The sequence below is a fragment of the Artemia franciscana genome, chromosome 4, assembly GCF_032884065.1.
Source record: "Artemia franciscana chromosome 4, ASM3288406v1, whole genome shotgun sequence".
Taxonomy (NCBI): Eukaryota; Metazoa; Arthropoda; class Branchiopoda; order Anostraca; family Artemiidae; genus Artemia; species Artemia franciscana.
Window position 1 is genome coordinate 16,709,195 of NC_088866.1, and position 27,177 is coordinate 16,736,371.

Below are 27,177 nucleotides of genomic sequence, written 5' to 3' on the forward strand. Positions count from 1 at the left end.
ATCCTCATCATTCATTAACTCAAATTTGTCATCTTCATAAATAAATTGATTTTGTATCCATGCATGTTTTGTAGCTCTAAGTTTTGAATCAAAAGAAGCACTTCCATCCCTTGCACAGATTCAGTCAAAATATTTCAAGTTCTGCTCCAAAAATGTCCACCAAATAGGTAACTTTAATAATAAACTTATTTACATCCATTAAACATACATATTAACCAAACAAATTTGCATCCTCATTGTCATTTTCTTCTTGAAAAATTGGAATTTCTTTTGTGACTATAAACACCTTTTGAATCACTGTTGCACAAGATAGTCAACAGGCTTTGTAAAAGTACAAATGTGAGGTGTAAGCAGCTTGAGAAATAACCTAGCTTTTAATGGGCTGTTTTTTATGTAGTTTATAACTTTTGTTGACTTTGCAAAAACAATATCAAGCTCCTTATTCATATCTTTTTATGTGAGAGCTGCTCTGTGAAGGATGTAGTGCATTCAAAGAAAAATGGTTGTTTTCCATATAAACAGTACCAGAAGGCAAGTTTTGTGTCCTGATATTAACTTTGTACAGTCTGCACAAAGTCCAATGCCATGATTTCTTATTCTGCTGTTCTCATTAAAAGAAAAAATATTACTTATATTAATATGTTCACTGGACGTGACTTTACCAGGAATAGATTTGTAAAACAATACATCTTCAGTTATATTACTCTCTTTAAGACATGCAATCAAATATATGATTTTAGCTACATCAGTTGCTTCACCTACTTGTAAGGCAAATTTCAAAGTGCCAATCTGAAAAACTAATTGATTGCAAAGATCATTAGGTGTATCATCAAATCTTCAGCCAACAGTGTTATCAGCAAGCTGTATTTGTTGCTGCTGTCTTGTATATGATTTGGTAAACATTATTTTGGTCAAATCAATAGCTTCTGACAAAACTAATGTTTCCCCTATTTGTGTGAGATATTTATAACGTATAAACAACAGTTAAGCATCTTCATATTCACAGAACAGCATTAATATTATTTGATTTTTGATGAATCCTGGCTAATATTTGCATCTTACCTTAGACTAGGCTGCACCTTCTCAGAAAGACATGCCTCTCAGGTTAGAAAACAGTGGCTTAATTATTTGCACCATTACTTGAATAATGAGAGAATGATTGATCTTCCTCTCCTTTTGTGAGTTTCCCTTAGCTTATTTATTAGGCTACCCTTGAGAAAATTCAGTAGCCTAGCAGCTTTGACAACTAATGTTGAATATTTTCAGTAGCAGTTTTGACAACTAATGTTAAACATGTAGTTATTATCCCATGCAAGACATGGGATTTTTGCAAAGAGTTTTATTTCCTTTTTTCAGTTCAGAATGATCTATTTTCTTAAACTATAAATGTAGTTAGGGTAATAATGTTATTTGGCTTTACAGTAACATTTTTCTTACTGATTGAATTTGTATTGTATTCATTAAGCAAAAATTAAAATGAATACTAACATAAATATACAATAAGACTATTTCTTTTGAGTTTAAGGGCCTGATATAATTGCACTTTGTTTTTATCTGCAAGACTTCCTGGACACTAGAATCAAAAGAGCCTACATCTTTGTAATGCTTATGCAAAAATTTTTCTATTTCTGTTTGTAGTATACTTTTTAGCAAGTTTTAGATAAGCCTAACCTTCTTGTCATACTTTGGTCAAAGGACTTCACTTGTCCATTAAAACCTCTTCTTCTTGTTGGAGAACAGGCCCCAAAAAATGCTTTCATCACAAGGTTCCAATTTCAGAATTTGTATGAGGGTATTTCCTTCTTTGTCATCTTCTCCTCCCTTCTGTTTGGTTAGTGGGAAGTACAAGTAGGCCTACTTGAGCTACCTGTCCCCAGTAGTTTAAGGCCTAGAGGCCGGCTGGTACCAATATGGCTCTTCCTACTCACTCTTGCTCTCTTCTGCACAGCAGATCTACATTATAATCTAGCTCATTTTAATTGACTTTTTCATTTGGAAATGTAACAGAATCACAAGGTAACTTTAACATCGTTTAGAAACTCCAAAATCTCCGAGAAAATCAGGGTTGTAGAACTCTTTGATAACTGTTTTTTAAAGTGTAGTGCTGCTACAGTAGGCTGCAAGCCTTGGTCTCTTATCTTAGCTAAAAGCTTTCTTCTTTTAGGAAAAAGGTCCTGACAATCAAATTACACTTACCACTAGGCTGACTAACTTCTGTTCAGTACGTCAACTGCGATACTTTTACAGATAAGGAAAATTAAGGATCTTTTTCAAAATTCAACGCCTTTGAGTAGTTGCCGTCGGTTACAATTTTTGCTGTCGTTGCCGAATAGTTGCCGTCGGTTAGGAATTCTTCATATCAGCTGAAAATACGATGCATATCAGACGAAGTTATAACTTTTCAAACTGAGTTGGACCGTTACAAAATATTGGTTTTGCTATCATTGCTGATTCTTCAATGAAAGAAAATGATGGGTTACCAATAATAGTAATTTGGAAATAAATAGAATAATTAAATCTATTTCATGTCGAGTTCTTCTGAATTTAGGTGAATTGAGGTTGTTTCACATCCGTCTTTGGTCAAATTAGGTAAGAGCCACAGATAAAGCGTTTGCAACACATACTAAGTAACCCGAATTAAGATATTTTTCTAGTCATATCCATAAATTAGATTTCATAATGGGTCTCCCAAAAGGATTATGATCCTACTTGGCTGATAACAAATTGTAAAAAACAAACTTTTTGGACCAATTTTCTAACGAAATCACTATTGAAATAGCTAAAATACATGCATTTAAAATCACAATTTTATCCTGAATGCAAATATAATATTCGCTTGCTTCGGAAATGAACTTTTTTCCCGCCCCTAACGTGCAAATACGGACCCTAAATTGCATATATTGTCAGTTGGGTATCAAAAGGTCGTATTTCAACTACTGCAAATTTTCAGAAGTGCAAACAAAAACTTTTACAACAGCTTTTATTTCTCCACTGATAACTATAAAACAAAAACAGACTGATACGCATTGGTTTTACACATCAATCCGTTTTTATGGCACTTGGTATTAACCAAGTGACATATAGCAATCGCAAATTCTGTCGGTCTGTCTGTCGGTCCCGGTTTTGCTACTTTAGGCACTTCCAGGTAAGCTAGGACGATGAATTTTGGCAAGCGTATCAGGGATCGGACCATATTAAACTAGAAATAGTCGTTTTCCCGATTTGACCATATGGGGGGAGTGGGGGGGGGGGGGTTAATTCGGAAAAATAGAAAAAATGAAGTATTTTTAACTTATGAGCGGGTGATGGGACCTTAATGAAATTTGAAGTTTGGAATGATATTGTGTCTCAGAACTCTTATTTTAAATCCTGACTGGATCTAATGACATAGGGGGGAGTTGGAGGGGGAAACCTAAAATCTTGGAAAACGCTTAGAGTTGAGGGATCGGGATGAAACTTGATGGAAAAAATAAGCACAAGTCCCAGATATATGATTGACATAATCGGAAAGGATCCGCTCTCTTTGGAGTAGTTGGGGGGGGGATTCTGAAAAATTAGAAAAAAATGAGGTATTTTTAACTTACGAACGGGTGATCGGATCTCAAGGAAATTTGATGTTTAGAAGGATATCGTCTTAGAGCTCTTATTTTAAATCCCGACCGGATCTGGTGACGTTGGGGGGGAGTTGGGAGGGGGAAACCTAAAACCTGGAAAACACTTAGAGTGGAGGGATCGGGATGAAACTTGGTGGGAAAAATAAACACAAGTCATAGATACATGATTGACATAAACGGAAAGGATCCGCTCTCTTTGGGGTAGTTGGGGAGGGGGGGGTATTTCTGAAAAATTAGAAAAAATGAGGTATTTTTAACTTACGAACGGGTGATCGGATCTCAATGAAATTTGATATTTAGAAGGATATCATGTCTCAAAGCTCTTATTTTAAATCCTGACCGGATCTGGTGACATTGGGGGAAGTTTGGGGGGGGCAACTTAAAATCATGGAAAACGCTTAGATTGAAGGGATCGGGATGAAACTTGGTGGGAAGAATAAGCAGAAGTCTTACATACGTAGTTTACATAATTTGGAATGGATCCGCTCTATTGGGGGGGGGGGTGATTCTGAAAAAAAAGAAAAAATGACGTATTTTTAACTTACGAAGGAGTGATCGGATCTTCATGAAACTTCATATTTAGAAGGACCTTGTAACTCAGATCTCTTATTTTAAATCTCAATCGCATCCAGCGTCATTGGGGGTGGGAGCAGTTGGGGAGACCAGAAATCTTAGAAATTACTTAAAGCGGAGAGATCGGGATGAAACTGGATGGGAAGAATAAAAACCTGTCTAAGATACGTGACTGACATAACCGGACTGGATCTGCTCTCTTTGGTGGAGTTGTAGGGGACCGGATCTGCTCTCTTTGATGGAGTTGGGGGGGATAATTTTGTAAATTGAGGTATTTGTAACTTACGAATGGGTGACCAGATCTTAATGAAATTTGATATTTAGAAGGATCTTGTGCTTTAAAGTTCTAATTTTAAATTCTGACCAGATCCTGTGACATTGGGGGGAGTTGGAGGGGGAAACTAGAATTCTTGGAAAACGTGAAAGTTTGGGTATTTTTATCTTACGAATAGATGATCGGATCTTAATGAAATTTGATTTTTAGAAGAAATTCATATCTCAGAGCTCTTATTTCAAATCCCGACCAGATCTTTTTACATTGGGGGGAGTTGGAGGGGAAATCTTTGGAAAAAACACTTGGAGTGTAGGAATCGGGATGAAGCTTGGTGGATAGGATAAACAAATGTCCTTGATACGTGATTGACAGAATCGTACTGGATTCACTCTCTTTTGCGGAGTTGGGGGGAGGGGTTCAGTCATTTGGCGTGTTTGGTGCTTCTGGAGGTGCTAGGACGATTAAAATTGGTAAGCGTGTCAGGGACCTGCACAATTTGACTTGATAAAGTCGTTTTCCCAGATTCGACCATCTGGGGGGCTAAAGGGGGAGGAAAAATTATAAAAAATTAGGTATTTATAACTTACGAGTGGGTGATCGGATCTTAATGAATGTTGACATTTAGAAGGACATCGTGACTCAGAGCTCTTATTTTAAATCCTGACCGGCATTAAGCCTCTTATTTTCCTTTTTAAATCAATCCGTTGATCAGTAGAGTTTTGTTAAAGCTCATACCCTATGATCTCTTGGCTCTTAGCTCTTCTCGCCTCGTCACAAGTGCCATATGAGCTCTTAGCTCTTGCTATTTTATGGTTATGGGAGAAGAAATGAAAATGTTGTCGGGTTTTTATTTACTCTTATGAAAATTTACAATTACAGAGATACGAACTTATGACAGCCAATTTACAATATGCATTGAATTTTCTGTAAGTCACTCTTCTTCTTCAAATTAATTTAAAAGTTGTTCAAAATAATGGAAAACTTATTGCATATGCATAATTAAGGGTATATATTTAAAAATTAAAGAAGGGGGGGGGGGTAAAGTTTATTTCCAACAGAAGTAAGAACTATATTTTGGTTAGGGATAAAATTCTAATTCTAAAGTCATGTCTATTTGTATGCTATGTCAAAAATATTTTTGAAGACCACACTGCCTTTCAATGACATATAAATAACAGCATAATATAAATGATATAATATCTCGTTAGTGACTTAATTGGAAGAGTTACAGAGAATACACTTGTGATGTAAAAACAGGCCAGCAAGCCATACCAAACTTACCAAGTGAATTGTAAGAATACCCAGTAATTCTTTTTTATAAGCAACAATTTTAACTTGAGAATTTTATATACCTCAGTTCTGTTATAAGAGTTTTATTACTCGATTTTACAATAAAATGTGTTATAGACCAAATTAAACTCAGGGAGGCTATCAAGATTTGTGTCAATAGCATCTCAACATTAAAATGTTAGTCTAGGCCATTATTTTCAAAGTAATTTGATTTTTTTTACATATCAGTACCGCTAGTCCCGTTCTCCAAATTATCATTTTCTAAAATAACTCACCAAATAGTTTAAACTCCTTTTCAAAGGAATAGAGTCACATTTCAATCTTCTATTGCCTAAATTATTTTTTTCTAGATAGAGCCGTGGAAATTGCTGCAGTAGGAAATCTTTCTCATTGCTATCTTGGTTGAATAGGTTGGGAGTCCTTCTTCAACCTTCTTGGATAAAAAGAGAAAATTTTAAATGAAACAGTTGGGGCAAAAACTTGAATTAACTTTCGAATAGTCGTTTCTTAATGCACAAGCCTGAACTGTGGTTTTTTGATCATATTTATTCAAAAACCAAGTTTTTCGGGGGAAGTAAAGAGCGAAGTTGAAACTTAAAACTGACGAAAGTTATCACTTCACAGCCTATGTAATATGTATCAATAAAACTAGTAGAAATAAACCAATTAATTATGTTTCCGTATGCTCTTAGGATTATAGAAAACAAGTGCTTTAATGAAAACATAAAAGTGAATTATATAAACTGGAATATTGATTTGAGAGTCAAAAGTGAAAATGTAGCCTAAGAACAATAAACGAATCTATAAAGCTTTTCATAGTCTTACACCAGTTGTGACATCAGTAACTTTTAGTATACAAATAAAATAATGTTAAAAACATAAACGTAAAATTAAATATTTTTAATAGCCACGAAGTAATTGAACAGCACACAAAAATATTGAATTGATTTATCAGGTAGCATTTTGGTCTCGCCAGCTGTAATACCAATAGTGAGTAATAGTGAGAAACACATTTTCGCAGTTGGTTATTTCTGAGCAGTTTTAATGAAGATGCCACGTTTCTTTGACTCAAGACTAGGCTATTTCACGCCACCGTGACAATATGTGGCTGGCTCTCCCACCCCCTAGCAAGCAATCCCAGAGAGGAGGGGGGCTTGTTATTAGAGATAAATTTAAGGCATATTAAGACGTATTTCTGAGAGGTCTTCTGAAAATGCCTCGTTTCTTTGAATAAGTGTTAGTTGTCAGTCCCCCCCCCCCAAAGTAAAAAAAATCTTTGAACATATTTTACCTTGAATTCAAGCTGTAGAACATGTTAGTCCAAGCAATTCACGCTACCATGGCTATATTTGGCTGGCCTGTGGCATCTCTGCGATACGTATTATCATTACTAAGGCATTTTTAGATATGTTTTGATAGAAATATGATTTAAATCCAATGGTTCGTGTTTTTGCCAGTCAACCCTCTGTGATACACCAAGTCATTTCACACCAACATGCAAAATTATGATTGGCCCTCTGGCATCCTCTAGCACCCCCTTATGATTCCTAAAACATTTTTCAGATATTTTTTTGTTGAAAATAATTCATTAAATCCATTGGTTCATATTTTTCCATACCACCTCGAACGAGATACGCCATGTCAAGTCACACCACCGTGCCACACTATGACTAGCCCTCTGGCACCCCTCATCATTCCTAAGGCATTTCCAAGATATTTTCTTGTTAAAAATCATGCATTAAGTCCATTGATTCATGTTTTTTGCAACCCACCCCCAACTTGACACACCATGTCAATTCACGCCGCTGTGCCACCTATTTGCATTCGGCTGTTTCTGAGAGGTCTGAATGAAAATGCCTCGTTTGTATTGCCCTATTAGACGCACCTGCAAAGAAATAAATTTTTGAAGTCGGTTATTTCTGACAAATTTTAATGAAAATGTCACGTTTCTTTGAGCTAAGATTATGCATATTTCAGACCACCATGCATATTTCAGACCACCGTGACAATATTTGAATGGTCCGACCCCCTAGTAAGTAATTCCAGAGGGTAGGGGGGTTTGTTATTGGAGATAAATTTAAGCCAGATTAAGAAGATTCCTGAGAGGTCTTAATGAAAATTCCTTGTTTCTTTGACTGAGTGTTAGATTTCTGTCTCCCCTCAGCAAAAAAATTCTTTTTAACACACCCCATTTTACCTTTAAGCTGTATAGCATTTTAGTACAAGCATTTCAAACCACTACCACTACTACTATGATACTAGTACAATTATGGCTACGCAAAATTTATTATAAACAAATTTTATACGTTTTCACTTTTAGAACTTTTATAAATCAAATATTATTAACATTTTAAGGAATAAATATCAGCATATGTATATTAAACTGACAATGCACTTTCACTAGTATTTTTTCAGTAAAAAGAAATTTATGTTCTGGCCTTTGGAAGGCATAGGGGTTTTGAGCCCTAGTCATGTTAATTTCTGCTCGTTTTTACTTTTACTTCGTTATTTATGCTAAATTCTGTTCATTTTGTGTTTCATTTATTTATCGATGTTGGTTTGTGGTAGTTCTACGCTTCGCTGATTATTTGATTCTATTTTTACTCATTTTTCTTGTTTAACGGAGTTATTTACTTTTCTTTAAAAAACTCATTTTGTGGAAAAAGCTTTTTAATTAATCTAATAAATAGCTAAAAGTTTTAACTTAGTACTTTTAAACATGTTGAACTCAATTCAAAAGCATTATCTACATCCAGGTTCTGAAAATGACGTGTCTGCAATACCTAAGGAAAGGTTAAACCGAGACCTAATCCGGTCCAGCCCAAGTTAAAAATCCTAGTCAGGTGATCAAAGACTTGAATGCCTATGGCTATATATTATGTTGAAAAATATCATGTGTTTTTGTTGAAATACAACATATTATTTTGAACATTGTTCTTAAGTTGATTAAAGACTTGAAAGCCTATGACTATATAAAGTATATGGTTATATATTAAGGCTACGCAAAATTTATTATAAATAAATTTTCAATGTTTCCACTTTTAGAATTTTATAAATCAAATATTATTAACATTTTAAGGAATGAATATCAGCATATTTATATTAAACGACAATGCACATTCACTAGTTTTTGTTTGTTTTTTTCAGTAAACTGAAAATTATGTTCTGGCCTTGGGAAGGCGTAGGGGTTTCAAGCCCAACTTATGTTAATTTCTGCTTATATTTGCCTCATTTCTTATAGCCATTAGGACATTGATCGATATTTCCAGGTACCCATTTGTAATTTCTCTGCGTCTGCTCAAATTTTCATGAAGAGGAATAGTCCGTGGAGGATTGTTTGCGGGGAGACTTTTCGGAAGTTACCACCATTACCTACTATAACACAGTTACCACCATTAGAGCAGATGTAAGGTAGATAGATGTAACGTAGTAAGGGTAAGGATTTCAATTTTCTGGGGTAAATTTTCAGTGGGGAGGGAACTGTATGGCGTGATTTTTCCGCGGAAAATGTGGCTAAAGTCCACAAGGGTGCTGTAGGGTAATACCTACCTTTGTGTTGCACAAAAATGTTTCTGATGTTATCTTAACGCTTCATTTAACAAAAATGATTTGCTTTATAATATTATGATGCATCTGTGCGTACAAGTTATTATGAACGAGGGGTAATAGGTCATTACGTAGGTAGGAGGGGAGTGTAAATGCTTAAATGAGAACGTTTTAATGGCACAACTCTCTAAGCCTCATTGAGCCTTCAGATGAAAAATGTATAAGTCTTTGTGATTGTAGTTTTTGGATTGTTTTCTAATTAGTCTCGGTTTCAATGTATCTTTCGGGTCTAATCCTTCATTTTATTTTTATTTATTTTTACTTTACGCGTTGTCTGTTCTTGTCTTTTTATTTTTCTCTGGTTTATTCTGTTCTTATTTTTGCTCAGAAAATTTGGTGAACTGTTTGAGACCATTAATTTTTTGCTTCCAATTTTGTCAAATAGTTCGTAGTAACGAACTTTAGGAAGGAGTGACCCGGCTCAATAGTAACCGAAACTCTAAAAAGCGGAATTTTGATACCAATAAAAGAAATTTGCCTTATTTTAGAAAACTGTGGAAACATCCCCTAAGAGTCGTAGAATCTTAACGAAAATCACACCATCAGATTCAGTGTATCAGAGAACCCTACTGTAGAAATTTCAAGCTCCTATCTACAAAAACGTGGAATTTTGTATTTTTTTTGCCAGAAGACAGATCACGTATCCGTATTTATTTGTTTGTTTGTTTTTTTGTTTTACTTTTTCCCAGGGGTGATCTTATCAGCCAGTGGTACTAAAATGTCACAAGAGGGTTCATTCTAACGGAAATTAAAATTCCTAGTGCCCTTTTTATGTGACCAAAAAAATCGAAGGGCACCTAGGCCCCCTTCCACGCTCATTTTTTCCCAGAATCACCGGATCAAAATTCTTAGATAGCCACTTATACAACATAGTCGAAAAACCTAATAACTATGTCTTTGGGGACGACCTACTCCCCCAGAGTCCCCGTGGGAGGTGTTGCAAGTTACAAGCTTTGACCAGTGTTTACATATAGTAATGGTTGTTGGGAAGTGTACAGACGTTTTCAGAGTGAATTTTTGGTTGGGGGCTTGAGGGGTGAGGGTTATGCGTGTGGATATTTCCATGGAGGAATTTGTCATGGAGAAGAGAATTTTCATGAAGGGGTCACAGGACTTCCTAGTATTATTAAAAAAAAAACAATGAAAAAATAAATATGAAAAAGTTTCTTCAACTGAAAGTAAAGAGCAGCATTAAAAAATAAAATAAACAGAAATTAATACGCAAATAAGGGGTTCAACTCCTCCTAATACCTCGCTCTTACGCTAACGTATTTTTATTAATTTCAACTATTTATTCTACGGCCTTTGTGATTCAGGGTTCATTCTTCAGGAATCGGGACAAAATTTAAGCTTTAGTTTACAGAGCGAGGTATTGATGAGGGGGCAAACCTCCTTATATACGTAATAAAAACATACGTGTATAGAAGTTCGCTAAGTAAGTTAATTCATAAGTTACGTATATTTTTTTACTAATTAAATCGTTCGTAAAAATTAAAAATTCTAGTTGCCTTTTTAAGTAACCAACAAATTAGAGGGCAACTAGGCCTCCTCCCCCGCTCATTTTTTCTCAAAATCTTCTGATCAAAACAATGAGAAAGCCGTTATGCAAAAAAAATAATATGCATATTTTGTTTTAATTATTCATTTGCGGAGAGCCAAAATAAAAAAATTCATTAATTCAAAAGTGTTCAGAAATTAAGTAGAAAAACAAGTTTTTTTAAATGACAGTAAGGAGCGACATTAAAACTTAAAACGAACAGAAATTACTCCGGATATAAAAGGGGCTTTTCCCTCCTCAGCATCCCATCCTTTACGCTAAAGTTTTTTACTGTTTTAAAAAGTAGAGTTTAGAGAAAGGCTCAAACTTTAGTATAAAGAGCAGGAAGTTAAGAAGGGAACATCCCCTTTCATATACGGAGTAACTTCTGTTCGTTTTAAGTTTCAATGTCGCTCCTTACTTTCAGTTCAAAAAACTTTTTTTTATATTTAATTTCATAAAAAAGGCAGAAACCTAATTGTTTTGTTAGCCATTAGGACATTGATCGATATTTCGAGGTACCCATTTTGTACTTTTTCTGTGGCTACTCAGTTTTTCATGTAGGGAAATTTTTCATTGGGAGGAATTGTCCGTGGAGGATTGTTTGCTGGGAGATTTTTCGGAATAATTCTTCACTGGGGATTTTATGGGAGGAAAGACGTCTAGTAACCATAGAAAGATAGCTAAACGGAAGTCAAGATATAGAAACAAAAATAAATAGAAAATGTATATGGAAGGAAAATTAAAACAGATCAGAAATCAGGCAAAAAAGGTAAAAATTAGTCATAAGAAAGAATAATCATGAAACTGGCTTTACCCTCTTCTGATTACTACTACTACTACTAATAATAACTCAGTGCAGCACCAAGCCGCCTGAGGCTAACACAGCTACGCATGCTCCTCCTTCAACCTAATCTATTCAAAGCCTTCCTCTTTACACCCTCCCAGGAAGTTCTCATTTCCTTTAAATCTTTATTTATGACATCCTTCCAGACCAGACAAGGACGACCTGCTTTCCGTGTAGCCCCAGAAGGTTGGCCAAAAAGGACAATCTTCGGTAATCTGTCATCCTTCATCCGTAGAACGTGGCCTAGCCATCTGAACCTTTCTTTCATTATAGCCCTAGAAAGCGGGATTGAACCACAACTTTCATACAGTCTACTGTTTGAAATCTGGTCAGTCAGCCGGGTACCCAGAACAGTCCGTAGGCAATTTCTCTGGAAAACATCTAGTAAATTTTCATCTGCTTTTCGGAGTGCCCATGCTTCAGAGCCGTATTTGACCACTGTCATCACTGTAGCTTCCAATATTCTAATCTTGGTTTGTAGACTTATCTTTCTATTCTTCCAAACTTTTTTAACTGTGAAAAAACACACTGAGCCTTAGCTATTCTAGTTTTAACATCTTCACTGCTCCCACCATCTTTACTAATAATACTACCAAGGTAACTGAAGCTCCCAACCTGATCGATCTTTTCGTTACCTAATATCACCTGTTCATCTTCACTTATTCCTAGCCTTAGTGACTTAGTCTTCTTAACATTAATTTTCAAGCCTATTCTAGCACCCTGAACTTCTGATTGATCGTTGAATATAACCCCCGCCAGAGCTCGACCATGAGAATAACTGGTGGCAATCTCGACTGAAAGACTTCATTCGGAGGCTTCACTATCAGTGTACTTCACAGGAAGAGCTACGTATGGATATGAAAGCATTTTTAAAAATATCAAACAGTTCGTGGTAACCAACTGTAGTAAGGAGCGACCCGGCTTAATACTAATCAAAACTCTAAAAGATGGAATTTTGATACCAATAGCTACATCAAAATAATCGCATTTTAATGCTGATTTTAAATATATAAGTTTCATCAAGTTTAGTCATACCCATCAAAAGCTACAAGCCTGAGAAAATTTACCATATTTTAGAAAATAGGGGGAAACAACATGTAAAGGTCATAGGATCTTAACAAAATCACACCATCAGATTCAGCGTATCAGAGAACCCTATTGTAAAATTTTCAAGCTCCTATCTACAAAAATGTGGAATTTTGTATTTTTTGCCAGAAGGCAGATCACGGATGTGTGTTTATTTGTTTGTTGTTTTTTTCCCAGGGGTGATTGAAACGACCCAGTGGTCCTAAAATATTGCAAGAGGGCTCATTCTAACGGAAATGAAAAGTTCTAGTGCTCTTTTTAAATGACCAAAAAATGGGAGTGCACTTAGGCCCCCTCCCACGCTAATTAGTTTCCCAAAGTCACCGGATCAAAATTCTGAGATAGCCATTTTATCCAGCGTAGTCGAAAAATATTATAACTATGTCTTTGGGGACGACTTACTCCCCCAATGTCACCGTGGGAGGGCCTACAAGTCAAAAACTTTGACCAGTGCTTACATACAGTAATGGTTATTTGGAAGTGTACAGACATTTTCAGGGGGATTTTTTGGTTGGGGGGGGGGCTGAGAAGAGGGGGATATATTGGGGGAACTTTCTTGGAGGAATTTATCATGGGGGAAGAAAATTTCCATGAAGGGAGCGCAGGATTTTCTAGCATTGAAAAAAAAACAATGAAAAAATAAATATGAAAAAGTTTTTTCAACTGAAAGTAAGGAGCAGAATTAAACTTAAAACGAACATAAATTATTACGCATATGATGGGCTCACCTCCTCCTAATACCTCGCTCTTTATGCTAAAGTATTTTTAGTAATTTCGACTATTTATTCTACGACTTTTGTGATTCGGAGGTCATTCTTAAGAAATTGGGACAAAATTTAAGCTTTAGTGTAAAGAGCGAGGTACTGAAGAGGGGGTGGACCCCCTCATATAGGTAATAAAAACATGAAAATACAGAAATCGTTACGTAAGCAATTTATAAGTTACGTATATCTTTTACTAATAAAAACATTCGTAAAAAATTAAAAGTTCTTGTTGCCTTTCTAAGTAACCAAAAAATCGGAGGGCAGCTAGACCTCGTCCCCCGCTCCTTTTTTCTCAAAATCATTCGATCAAAACTATGAGAAAGCCATTTAGCAAAAATAAAAAATAAAAAAATATGCAAATTTAGTTTTAATTATTCATCTGCGAAGAGCCAAATTCAAAACATGCACTGATTCAAAAACGTTCAGAAATTAAATAAGAAAACAAGTTTTTTAACGGAAAGTACTTTCTGTTAAAAACTTCTGTTAAAGGGCTTGAAACCACAACGCACGGTAATTAATCCTCAAATGGAATAAATATTCAGCAGAATTAATCCTCATAAGGTATTTACGACCTCAAAAACTCAGAATTTCACAGTCTAGTGGACCTCGATGCCACTTCAGTTTTATTTTTAGTGGCGATGTTTATTTTTTATGGCGAATAGCTGATGTTTAGGGATAATGGTGACACGCCATGGTGCCTCACCAAAAATTTGTGTGCATGTTGCTGATTTTTCTCTGGCTGCGCGCCACCAGATGACACTGAGCTATCTTATTAGAAAGCAGTTTCAGGATTTTAGAAAAGGAGTTCCAGAGTGACATATCGTTCAAATCCGAATAAACAGACGAGTTTGTTAAACCCATTTAGAACTTCGAGGGCATGCACTGTATAATGAGACGTATGAATCCGAGGAAAATACGCCACAAGCAACAACACTCAAAAATGTGTTAGATGAAGAGTATTTTTTAAGACTTTTTACTTTTTTGCTTTTCAGTAAACAGTAGCGTTTGTTTCCTTCCGTGTCCGTGTTTTCTTGGTACCTGTCACTGTAGTCTACCCAATAAAACAGTAATCACAGTATTACGCCTTTCAACCCAGTGTGCGTCACAACAGTTAGGCAGTTTTTGTTCTTCGTGTGCGGCACAACGCAGAAAAAGCTAAGGACTCAGTTCGTTTAGCGATAGTGGGAGATAAACAACAAACAAAAATGTTTTGTGAATACCTTGTAGCGTCTAAAATACACCCAGTTTGGAGGCCTTAACAAGGACAGAAATGCATGTAAAAGCAAGCGGATGCTGTTTTCTATCTTTTTTTTCGAGCAGGCAGGGGCTTCGCAAGCGAGGGGGAAGCAGAACCAAAAGCTTTTAAGGATTTGATTAAACTCTGAACAAAAGTCCAAAACTATCCTGAATCCGAGAATAAACCGGAGTATTCACAGCAGAATCTCAGAGAGTCCAAAATTTCGATTTGATTACAATACCGACTTGGCAGAGTAGGTCCCAAATTTAATAATAGAATTCATAAATTCTGCGAAGGAAGCCTAGTAGCGATATCTGTAGTCATTAAATATAGTTTAAGCCGAATCAAAATTCAAAATCGTTCCACAAGATTCAAAAAAGTTAAGGATTTGGTTGAATTTTGCACAAGATTTTCGAAATAAGATTTTAATCTTATTCCTCTCTTCTTTCCGAAATCCAAGCGAATTTTCTGGAGTTATATGGTAAAATGAGAAATTCATTAGCTTTGTATTTCGGCTCGATTTAAACTAAACTCGATTTCGCCAACTCGGCTCGATTTAAACTAAAGAATTAAAATCTATTTCTGGTGTAGAATAGGTCATGCGCTTACCGAATTTACTACTTTTATATCGGTTTGACCGATATAAAAGTAGTCATCTACTTTTCACCAACTTTTCATCTATTTTGTCATCTTTTTTCACCAAAGCATAACAGTGAGTAATACCAAAACATTGTTCAAGAATATACGTTCAACCCAAGGCCTCTTAGAAATATTCTGGACTTAGAATCGTTAATCTGAGCTAAAGTTTTCATCTGCGTTTTGAAACAACAATAACGACTGAAGGAATTATCCCCTAGTTCTAAGTATCCTAAATTTGAAACAAGTCAAAGCTGTTACGGCTCTAACATAGCGAGGTCGCTTTCTGAAGGTATAAAAATTTACGAAAAATGAAATTTGTAATCCTATAAATTCCGAATATTTGCCGCTTTGTGGAATATTGATTCACATGAAAGACGGAAATTGATAATGCTTAATCTCAAGATTAAAATAAAAAAATAAAAATTTTGCGATGAAATACGCTGGAAACAAAAGCACACAAATGGTATGACCGGATTAATGAAAAATTACGGCTCATGACTTGAGATAGATCTTAAAAATGGGTTATCTCAAGGGATGTATAAAAACGAAACAAAATCTGTAAAAGGTATCTGCTGTGAGCCACTTCAAATAAATTATCAAGCTATTCCACAAGAAATCAAGAGGACTGCTGCAAGTGAGAGAATAGGCTCTTTAAGAAAATATTTTGAGATTTCTGGGGGGGGGGGGCTTAAATACGCTACTGCCTACTCTGTCTGTAAGATTTTATTCTCATTGTCGGGTTAGAATTCAATATCGATAGATTTTTACAAAGTTACTTATCCCACCGAAACACAAAATATATAGACAACAGTTGCGCTGAGTCGTATCTTGCCCATAGAAATAATTCAACACACATCTTTAGACTAGCCGTTAACCTCCAGTGCTCCCTCAGCCAATCAGCAGGGAAAGATCTTGGCTCTACTCCATGAGATAAAACAGAAATTTCTGTTGTGACCCATGTTAATTCTGGCATTAACCCCCCCCACCCTTATTGGGATTATATAAAAATGATGTTGATTCATTTGTTAATAGATATGTCTATCTATTATCCGTTCATGCGTTCTATATATGCGACACTCTCGCAGTTTCCAACTGCGAGAGTGTCTGGTTTTGACGCAGCGCCAATTAATGTCGCGACGATAGTTATGTGTTGCTTTGTGTTATGTGTTGCATTGTTGCGCAAATGTTTGCGCAACTGGTGTCTATATAGGCAGTGCACCGCAATAAAAAAATTACTGCAAAATCATAAGGCTAAACATAGAAAGACCGGCGGCACAACACCTCGCCGATGGCACTGGTGGAACACCGGCGCGCTGCCTAAATTTTTATCCAAGCTGCGTCTTTCATCGAGAGTGCACCACCGGTAGATAGGTGTGGCATCGGGGTCTAAAGTCTACTTCCCTTGAGAAAATTGTTATTTTTCCAAAAAATAACAATTCTTGAAACTAGAAAGATTAAATATTTAAAGATCGAGCCAAAAGTATAGTTCTTGTTTTGTTTAAGTGGTTTTTCGTAAGTTATTTTATCTTGATCATTTCAAAGTGATGATTGTGTCCTTTATCTAAAAAACCAATAAGTTTATGAATTATAGAGATAAGAATAGTGCATATGATATGTGTTAGATAATTCCCATTGCCTTTGTTTAATTTACTTAGTCGGGAATCAAGAATTGTTGGACTATCTTATTCCTGGTAAGTTTTATTTATACATTTTACATAGGTTATTAAAATACACTAGAAGGAAGTAATAATTCGTAGTTAAAAGAATGGTTTTCAAAGTGGAACAGCGCATCATGCACTACTTGTATATTTTACTGCTCTTACTCAGGGCTGGTGGAGGACTATTTGGAGCCTTATAAATGAGTCCCACGGAGCAATCCCTCGGGAACATTTTTATCTATTAATGTCATGCTACTTCGATTATAAATTAACTATCAACTCCGTTAACCAAAAATTTGGAGAAATTCGATTACAATTTGCAATGAAAAACACAGAATTAATCCTAATTATGCAATTACTCGATTAACCAATCGTATCTTTGCTGGATAGGGGGACATTTTTACCGACTTTTTCAATGAAAATACCAAAAAAAGTATTTTACAAAATCTAAGTAGTGGCGAAAATTCAGGGGGGGGGGCTGTTGATTAGACAGGGATCATCCTCTCGTTTATTACATTATAGAATAGAGTTTATTTGCGCTTAAAGCCCATAGGCCATGACAAATCATCAAATATTCTTGACAATAAATCATATAAATTTATTTTATTTTTACCGCCACTTCCAGGTAGTGTTGGGTGATATTCAATATCGATATTGGTTTATCGATACATCAGGGCAAATATCGATATCGAATATCGAAAAGTAAATGTCGATATCGAAAACAATAATTGAAGATTTTTGACTGTTTTCAGTTTTCCCTGCTATTTACCGGTGAGCGTCCTGCAGAAAAGATCCAACATAGAAAATTGTTTCAGAAAGGGCCGAGAAGATGAACAATGGTGTATTTAGTCCATTAACTCATACATGCTGATACATAGCATACATATCTGTATCCATAAGTTGACATAGCTTGTTCCCAAATTCAATATACGTTTAGTGAGGTTGGATTTTCAAAAGCTGCTGAGGCCCTCCAAAGGACTTGGCTGTATAAAATAATGTCTATGCTTACAGACCTTGCTCAGATCACACCCGTTATGATTGCCGCATATCTTGATCTGCGTTTGATGAAATTGTATATTTCCACTGACGGTCTTCTCCATGTTGAGAGTACAATAGAGAGATATATGGATTTGGCCTTTCTGGCTACTAAATTGGAATCACCAGATGCAAGTCCTCTGACAGTCCCTGTGATTCAAGCACGACAGAATCAAGCTTGTTTTTGGGGAGTATATGACGAACTTTCAACAGTCAATGCAATACATGCTTCGCCAGCAGCCCAATCTATAACCCCTGGTTCCCACTGCTACCATTTCTCGCAAAATCCTGCGACATGCGACAAATGACACAAATCGTGCGACAAACGACGCAAAACCATGTCGGATGCGTTGAATAATTTCAACTCATACGACAAATCGCATGCGTTGTTCTGATTAAAAAAAAAAAATCATAACCAAAGTCATGGAAGTGATTGAAAAGCTAATTTTGGCTGACTTGAATTCTTCTAGAGCTTGTCGCAGCGACGCAAAATTCTGCGTTTCTTTGTGAACCTCCATCTGATTCTGTTGTACGTCTGTTCCGCCAGAAAAAAAAATCGTGTCAGGATTAACGCAGCACTGGGAACCAGGGGTAAAGGCTCTTCAGATTTTGCATAGGGAATCTTTAGCTCCAAGAAAAACTGATCCATTCAAGTCACGGAAGTCTCGTAATATGAGTCTCAGAAATATGTGTAAAAAGGTGACACCAGGTCGTCAGTTCCAAGGCTGGTGAGTTAATTAAATAGTTGGGGGTGACGACCTGTAAGTGAAGAGCGACTCGACCCAATAGTAACTGAGACTCTAAAAAATGGAATTTTAATAATAATATATAAATTAAAAGCATCGGCTTTTTATGTTGTTTCTAAATATGTAAGATTCATCAAGTTTAATGTACCCATCAGAAGCTAAAAGCCTCAGAAAATTTGCAGGATTTTCGAGAAAGGGGACAAACACCCCAAAAAGTCAAGAAATATTAGTAAAAAGCACACCATCAGAATCAGCATATTATGGAACCATACCAAAAAGGTTCCAACCTCCTATCTAAAAAAACCTGGAATTTTGAATTTTTTGTTTGAAAAAAGATCACGGATACGTCTTTATTTGTTGTTTTTCTTTTTTTTTCTTTTTTTTTTACCAGGCTGATCGTGTCAAACCAATGGTCCAAGAATGACAAACTTACAAGGGGAAATTTTAAACGAGAAAATTTTCCAGAACTCTGCTATGAAATTTATCTTACTTACTCTTTGCTGATTCAATTTTACATGTAGAGATGTTCCAGGGAAAATGTCTGGGGGAAATTTTCAGAAAAGTCAAAATTGTCTGGGGCATTTTTCCGTGGGAGGGATTTTCCACAGGAGAAATTCTCTGTGGGAGAATTCTACGAGAGAAATTTTCCATTGGGAGGATAGAATTTTCAGGAAAGATTTCTCACCTAGGGGGTTTTCCGCCGTGATTCAGAAATTAAATGAAAAAAGGTCTTTTTTCAAATGACAGTAGGCTAAAGAGAATTTTCTTGGTGAAACTGTCGAGAAGAAAATTTCTGGGCAGAATCTTCAGCAGGGATGGATTTATCGTGGTGGGGATTTTTCAAAGAGGAGAGAGGTAGATTTCCTGGAATTATTGGAAAACCATCAAAAAATAATTTTTTTTTTCAGCTGAAACTAGGGAGCAATATTGAAACTTAAGGCGAGAAGAAATCATACCCCATACGAAGGGAAACAACCCCTCCTCAGTGCCTAGCTCTATACGTTAAAGGTTGACGTTTGTCCAGATTCTTCAAGAAAAACTTCTGAAACACAAGGGTCGTTTATTTAGAATAAAAGCCTTTATAAAATAATATAAGACAAACATAAGGGACATCCCTCTCACATATGCAATAGTTTCTGTTCATTTTAAGCTTTAACGCTAGTTTTTACTTTTACTAAAAAACACTTTTTTTTATTTAATCACTGAAAAGTCGAACCAATTCTCAGGGGAAAATATTGGCATGTTGTTGATTTTGAATAGCCAAAATTAGCCAGCAAGCTATCTTTCTTTATCATGAGCCTGAGAAATTTCGAATCTGAATTTTTATAATATTAATTTATGTAATTGAAGATTTTTTTATTGTTTTCTTTTGTATTGTTCAAAGTTTTAAATAAATTGTGAAAAATAATCTTTAAATAAGAGTTTTTATTGAACTTTTGCAGAGCCAAGAGGTAATCTGAACAAAACACTGATCAAAAATATCGAAATCAATAATATCGATTGTCAAATATCGAAAGTCAGAATATTTATATATAGATAAATCGTTTAATCAAGTTATCGTCCAATACTACTTGCAGGATGGACTTGGGTTTGCTGGGCCCATGACCCAAAATATGAAGATTTTGTGTAATTTTGTGTATAGTTTCATGTATTTTCCAAGTAATTAGCTAATTTTCTTCAAGAGAATGGAAGCTCTTCCAAACAGACCTTCAATATATTTCTAAGTATGTGCCTCGTTATTTTTTATGATCTAATCTGAAACCTTGTTGTCTTATCGAGATTTTTTACTAATTATCATTTGCCAAGCCAATTTGCCAAGGTGAATCATTTGCCAAGCCAATTTATCAACATTCTACGATTGAGTTAAGTTCAAAAGGAAGCATAATACGCTTTTATTTGATACATTATAAAAGCATGGGGAATATTATCCTGCATGTTTTACTATTACGTAAAATAACTTAACAACTTATATTTTCCCCTTGCTTTCTTTGTTTAACCTTATCCTGTTTACCTTGGAGTAAGGGTTATGAAAATTGTTCTGGTTCATTAAGGTTTGCTATGGCTCATTGCGTTTAATAGGTCACTACGAGGTTCATTATAGCCTCGGAAAACAAACCTTCAAAACAGTTATGTTTATCCTTATAGCATACGGTCTAGTTGTCTAAATTTGTCCTACGAAAATTTCTTTGTCCCTTATTTTCGGTATTTCAAAAAAAGGTAACGTTATACAACACAAAATTCGCCGAAAAGCAAAGAAAAACATGAAAAAAAGATGTCTGGTTATGGCACTTGGTATTAACCAAGTGACATATAGCAATGGCAAATTCTGTCGGTCTGTTGGTCTGTTGGTCTGTCGGTTTGTCTGTCGGTCCGGTTTTGCTACTTTAGGCACTTCCAGGTAAGCTAGCACGATGAAATTTGGCAGGCGTATCAGGGACCGGACCAGCTTAAATTAGAAATAGTTGTTTTCCCGATTTGACCATCTGGGGGGAGTGGGGGGCCGGTTAATTCGGAAAAAATAGAAAAAAATGAAGTATTTTTAACTTATGAAGGAGTGATCGGATCTTCATAAAACTTACCTCGTAACTCGGATTTCTTATTTTAAAGCTCAACCGAATCCAGCGTCATTGGGGGGGTAGTTTGGGGGGGGGGCGGAAATCTTAGAAATTACTTAAAGCGGAGAGATAAGATGCGTGACTGACATAACCGGACCAAATCTACTCTCTTTGGTGGAGTTGCGGGGGGGGGGGGTAATTCGGAAAAATGAGGTATTTGTAACTTACGAACGGGTGAGCAGATCTTAATGAACTTTGATATTTAGAAGGATCTTGTGCTTTAAAGCTCTAATTTCAAATTCCGACCAGATCCTGTGACATTGGGGGGAGTTGGAGGGGGAAACCGGAACTCTTGGAAAACGTGAAAATTGGGGTATTTTTATCTTACGAATAGGTGATCGGATCTTAATAAAACTTGATATTTATAGAAAGATCTTATGTCTCAGATGCTCCATTTTCGACACGAATTGGGTCCGGGGACATGGGGGGCTGGAGGAGGGAAACATAAATCTTGGAAAACGCTCAGAGTGGAGAGACCGTGATGAAACTTAATGGGAAGAATAAGCAAAAGTTCTAGATACGTGATTGACATAATTGGAACGGATCCGTTCTCTCTGGAGGAGCTGGGGGTGTTAATTTGGAAAAATTAGAAAATTAAGGTATTTTTAACTTAAGAACGGGTGACCGGATCTTAATGAAATTTGATATTTTGAAGGAATTCATGTCTCAGAAATCTTTTTTCAAATCCAGACCAGATCTGTTGACATCAGGGGGAGTTGGAGGGGGAAATCGGAAATCTTGGAAAATGCTTAGAGTGGAGGAATCGGGATGAAGCTTGGTGGGTAGAATAAGCAAATGTCCTTGATACGTGATTGACGTCACCGTACTGGATTCACTCTCTTTGGGGGAGCTGGGGGTAGGGGCTCAGTGATTTGGCGAGTTTGGTGCTTCTGGACGTGCTAGGACGATGAAAATTGGTAGAGGTTTCAGGGAGCTGCACAAACTGACTTGATAAAGTCGTTTTCCCAGATTCGACCATCTGGGGGGCTAAAGGGAGAGAAAAAATTAGAAAAAATGAGATATTTATAACTTACGAGTGGGTGATCAGATCTTAATAATGAATTTTGATATTTAGAAGGACATCGTGACTCAGAGCTCTTATTTTAAATCCTGACCGGCATTAAGCCTCTGATTTACCTTTTAAATCAATCTATTGATTCTTAAAATTTTGTTAGAGCTCACACCATATGAGCTCTTGGCTCTTGTTTTCGATTGTTGTTAACGCATAGCTGTTTTTATAAGGAATGTTTGTGTCTGGCCGCCTAGGCCACTAGAACAATTTTGTTATCAAAAGCTACAAACTCCAATTATTTTGGTATTTACTAAAGAGATATACACATCTGTATCAATGTATTTTCGAAAAAATACAGGCTTCAAATTCTTGGGAAACAAGTAAAATTGAACCCTTCGGTTGAACTTATATTGTTTTATGAGGCGAGTTATCGCTATTATCACCTTATGAATTAACAATTAAATGAAATGCAAATTTATAATTATGGGTAAAGCTTTTACAATAGTTTTTTTTACTATCAAACAATTTATGGTAACGAAGTGTAGTAAGGAGTGACTCGGCTCAATAGTAACCGAAACTTTAAAAAACGGAATTTTAATGCCAATAGTTACATCAAAAGAATCGTATTTTTATGCTGATTTCAAATGTATAAGTTTTATAGTCATACCAATTATATTTAAATTTAGTCATACCAATCAAAAGTTACGAGCCCGAGAAGAGCCTGAGAAAATTTGCCTTATTTTAGATAATACGGAGAAACTCCCTCTAAAAGTCACTGAATCTTAGCGAAAATCACACCATCGAATTCAGCATATCAGAGAACCCTGCTGTCGAAGTTTCAAGCATGTAGGACCCAGTGGTCCTACAATGTCGCGAGAGGGCTCATTCTAACGGAAATTAAATCTTCTAGTGTTTTTTTTAGTGACCAAAAAAATTGGAGGGCACCTAGGCCCTCTCCCACGTTCAATTTTTTCCCAAAGTCACTGGATCAAAATTCTGAGATACCCATTTTGTTCAGCATATTCGGGAAACCGGATAATTATGTCTTTCGGGACGACTTAATCCTCACAGTCCCTGGGGGAGGGGCTGCGAGTTACAAACTTTGACCATTGTTTACATATAATAAGGGTTATTGGGAAGTGTACAAATATTTTTAGGGGTACTTTTTTGTATTGGGGGGGGGGGGGGTTGAGGTGGGTTGGGGAAGAGGGTTACGTGGGAGGATCTTTCCATGGAGGAATTTATCATGAGGGAAGAGAATTTTCATGAAAGGGATGCAGGATTTTCTAGCATTAAAAAAAAAACAATGTAAAAATGAATAAAAAAATTCAGCTGGAAGTAAGGAGCAGCATTAAAACATAAAAAGAACAGAAACTATTACGTAAATAAGAGGGTTCATCTCCTCCACAATACCTCACTCTTTAAGCTAAAATATTTTTAGTAATTTCAACTATTTATTCAACGGCCTTTGTGAGAATTGGGACAAAATTCAAGCTTTGGTGTAAAGATCGAGATTTTGACGAGGAGGCAAACCCCTATACGTAATTAAAATATTCAAATATGGAAATTTGTTACGTAAGTTAATTCGTAACTTAAGCATATTTATTACTAATAAAAATGATCGTAAAAAATAAAAACTTCTATTTGCCTTTTTAAGTAACCAAAAATTGGAGGGAACCTAGGCATCCACCGCCACCCCTTTTTTTTATCTATGAGAATCTTTTTTTTTATCTTCTTTTTAACTATGAGACAGCCATTTAGCCAGAAAAAATATTATTATACAAATTTCGTTTTACTTATGTGCTTTTGCAGTGAACCGACTTATGTTTTACTTATGTGCAGTGAACCAAAATCAAAACATGCATTAATTCAAAAACATTCATAAATTAAATAAAAAAAACAAGATTTTAAACTGCAAGTAAGGAGCAACATTAAAACTTAAAACTAACAGAAATTTTTCCGTATATGAAAGGGATTGTCTCTCCTCGACGCCTCGCTCTTTACGCTGAAGTTTTTTATTGTTTTAAAAAGTAGCGTTGTGAGAAAGAGTCAAACTTTAGCTTAAAGAGCGAGGCGTTGGGGAGGGGACAACCCCTTTCATATACGGAATAGTTTTTCTTCGTTTTTAAGTTTTAATGTCACTCCTTACTTGCAGTTAAAAAAACTTTTTTTTTATTTAATTTTAATTAAAGGTTTCAAGCGTTATTATTTGTTTTCATTTCGTTTTAATTATAAATGAAAAGGACACTTTGATATAAGAATTTACTTGCCTATGGGTTTACCGCAGTCGCTAGCATCTCACTGACAGAGCGTCGTAACTAACCGTCTTTACCAGGGATTATTATTATTGCACTGGTCAACTCCAGAGACCGGGAGTAGCAGCCAAGTCCCCCTTCTGTCTCGTTGACCTGTTCTTATTGCGCGCTTAACCCTATCAAGGGATTAAGCATATTTTTTCCTTTGAGGTTGCCGGTCTAAAAGGTATTCTCTTCTGATCTATGACGTCACACAGTGCATCAGACATTCTTGACACTTTAAAAAAGGAGATAAACATTCATTCAGTTGTTTGTTATGATTTCAACCGATACCATGTAAAAAGTGGTCGTTTTGCGCCTTTTGGATTTAAACAAGGATTTGTTACAATTTAAAGTTTTGTGGTGAGATTGCTGTTGAAATTATTATACGCTTTATCAGGCACGTGACTAGTAATTCAATATGGGCGGGGGGGAGGGGCAAATTTCTGAGAGTACAAAACGGTAGCACTTTTAGGCCTCATAATCTCGGGGGGGGGGTTGAATGTGTATAACAGGAGTTCAAATATAAGATAAAAGTAATTTAATGTCAGAAAAACTGGGCGGAGGGGCAGCTACCCCTGTCCAGGCCTAAAACCGCAACCGCTGGATCATTTGAAGGAACAATCATGTGCTAAGATTCCCCATCTGAACTAATCATTTTAAATACATGGGATGGGAAGATCGAATAGTACTAGCCTATTCATTGGGTAAATTTTCGGTAATTACATCAACATTTGAAAGGGGTAAGACCATTGGACCTTATCGCTCCAAAGTGCGAATTAAGGTAGTTAAATAATCCCAAGTATACGATTTATATAGCCTGTTACAATTTCTAACTTTCTAAACATCAGTGTCACAACCCTCCTGGCTACGTCATTCAGTGGAGGCAGGGTGGGAGGCACAAAGTTGTTTACGCTTGCAAAAGACTGCGCAAACTTTGGTTTTTGTGATGAACGGAGTTAGCTAGACTCGAAACTTTTTGGCATAGGGGAGGAGGGTTCAAATTCTAGAGGCTAGCTGTTTGTAGTCTTGGAAAGTGGCTGAGTTAGGTGGCTTAACTTTTCAGGAATGGGCCTCATCCGAAGTTATTTCCTGGGTGGCATGGGCATCATTTAAGCGGGGATAAGTGCCTCCTAGAGTTTGAATAAATACCTTTTTTGGTATTTTCTTTGAAAAGACAAGCTTGGTAGTTGATCTTCTTCTGGTATAATTTCAGACCGTCCGAAAAAATTCCTCACCGACCCTCCCTCTACGCATTTGGCTGTGTTTACCCAGTGTTGGATCTAGGGAAAGGGGGTGTTCACCTTACCCCCCATTGGTTTGGGTACTGTTGACTGTTTCGCAGTTTTACCTGACGTTTATACGGATTTGTTGGGAGAAACAGGATCACAGTTTTAGTCTTCAAATATGTTCATTGAAGGATTTAATCCTGAATTTGCCTGCCCCCCTCACTCTCACCCTAGTCATCCTAAACTATCCAGCTGTGAAGAAGTATACCAAATTAACCATTGGGAGGTGGACATGCATTGATTTCCCCTTGTCCCCTTTTGTGTGTACGCATGCATGTAATGTATCTAAAATATGGGTGCCCATAAGGGGAAGGGGTGCCAGCCCCCCCCCTGCCGAATGACGCTACCTTATATTTTTATTGTTTTTTGGCTTTCTTTTATACAGCATTGGAAGTGCCAATTAGACTAGGAGCCCCTCCCCCTAAAATTGGGACAATGATCTAAAACAGATTATAGTACTTGTGTCTTATAGCCAACATACCCTGAGAATTTATATCGCGAACACGAAACAATAATCGATTTTCATGGTCTTTATACCAGACAATAAGCTTCGGCTCGGTGGGAAACTACATTGCAGTTATATTTTAATTAAGTATTTAGTTAGTATTTTGGTTAGGTTAGTTTAGGTTACGTATTTAATATAATGAAGTCTGGGCGGCCTCCCTTCCATAGTTATTTGTTGCAGTTTCCATAATTTTGTTTCTAAACTATTATATTTTCATCTTACTTTGGTATATTTCATTATGATTAACCTAACTTCACTTCTTGAGTGTGGTGGCTGATGCCAATGTGACAAGGCCACCAATGAGAAAAATTGGGGGGTGGGTGGGTCCAATGTGAGGAACGTGTCAATAATTCACCAAGTTGACAAATTTATTCTAAAAAGAATGAAATAAGAAAAAAAAATAAGGGAAGAGGGCGCCAGAAAAATCTGGGAGGGGGGGCATGACCCAACAGCCCTCCCCTGGATCCGCCAGTGGATAATATAATAATTTAGTAAAAAAAAATTATGGAGACTAAAACGGAGATTTATGGAGACTAAAACGGAGAATTATGGAAAG

At 36.2% G+C, this 27,177-nt stretch overlaps 2 protein-coding genes across 4 annotated transcripts in view; one reads left to right on the forward strand and one right to left on the reverse strand.

Annotated features, from left to right (window-relative positions):
* The window catches only part of LOC136026063 (klaroid protein-like), a 99,994-nt gene extending 97,669 nt beyond the window's left edge, over positions 1–2,325 (reverse strand). Inside the window, exon 1 of the mRNA XM_065702253.1 lies at positions 2,197–2,325. The gene's annotated coding sequence lies outside the window, so the exon portion shown is untranslated. The remainder of the gene's footprint in view (positions 1–2,196) is intronic.
* A 14,679-nt stretch (positions 2,326–17,004) lies between these two features.
* LOC136026062 (unconventional myosin IC-like) overlaps positions 17,005–27,177 on the forward strand; it is a 137,024-nt gene continuing 126,851 nt past the window's right edge. The window contains exon 1 of one of the 3 annotated variants that reach the window (XM_065702248.1): positions 17,005–17,158. The gene's annotated coding sequence lies outside the window, so the exon portion shown is untranslated. Of the gene's footprint in view, positions 17,159–25,092; positions 25,228–27,177 lie in introns of those variants that run through there. The other 2 variants (XM_065702249.1, XM_065702250.1) reach the window with 2 other exon arrangements.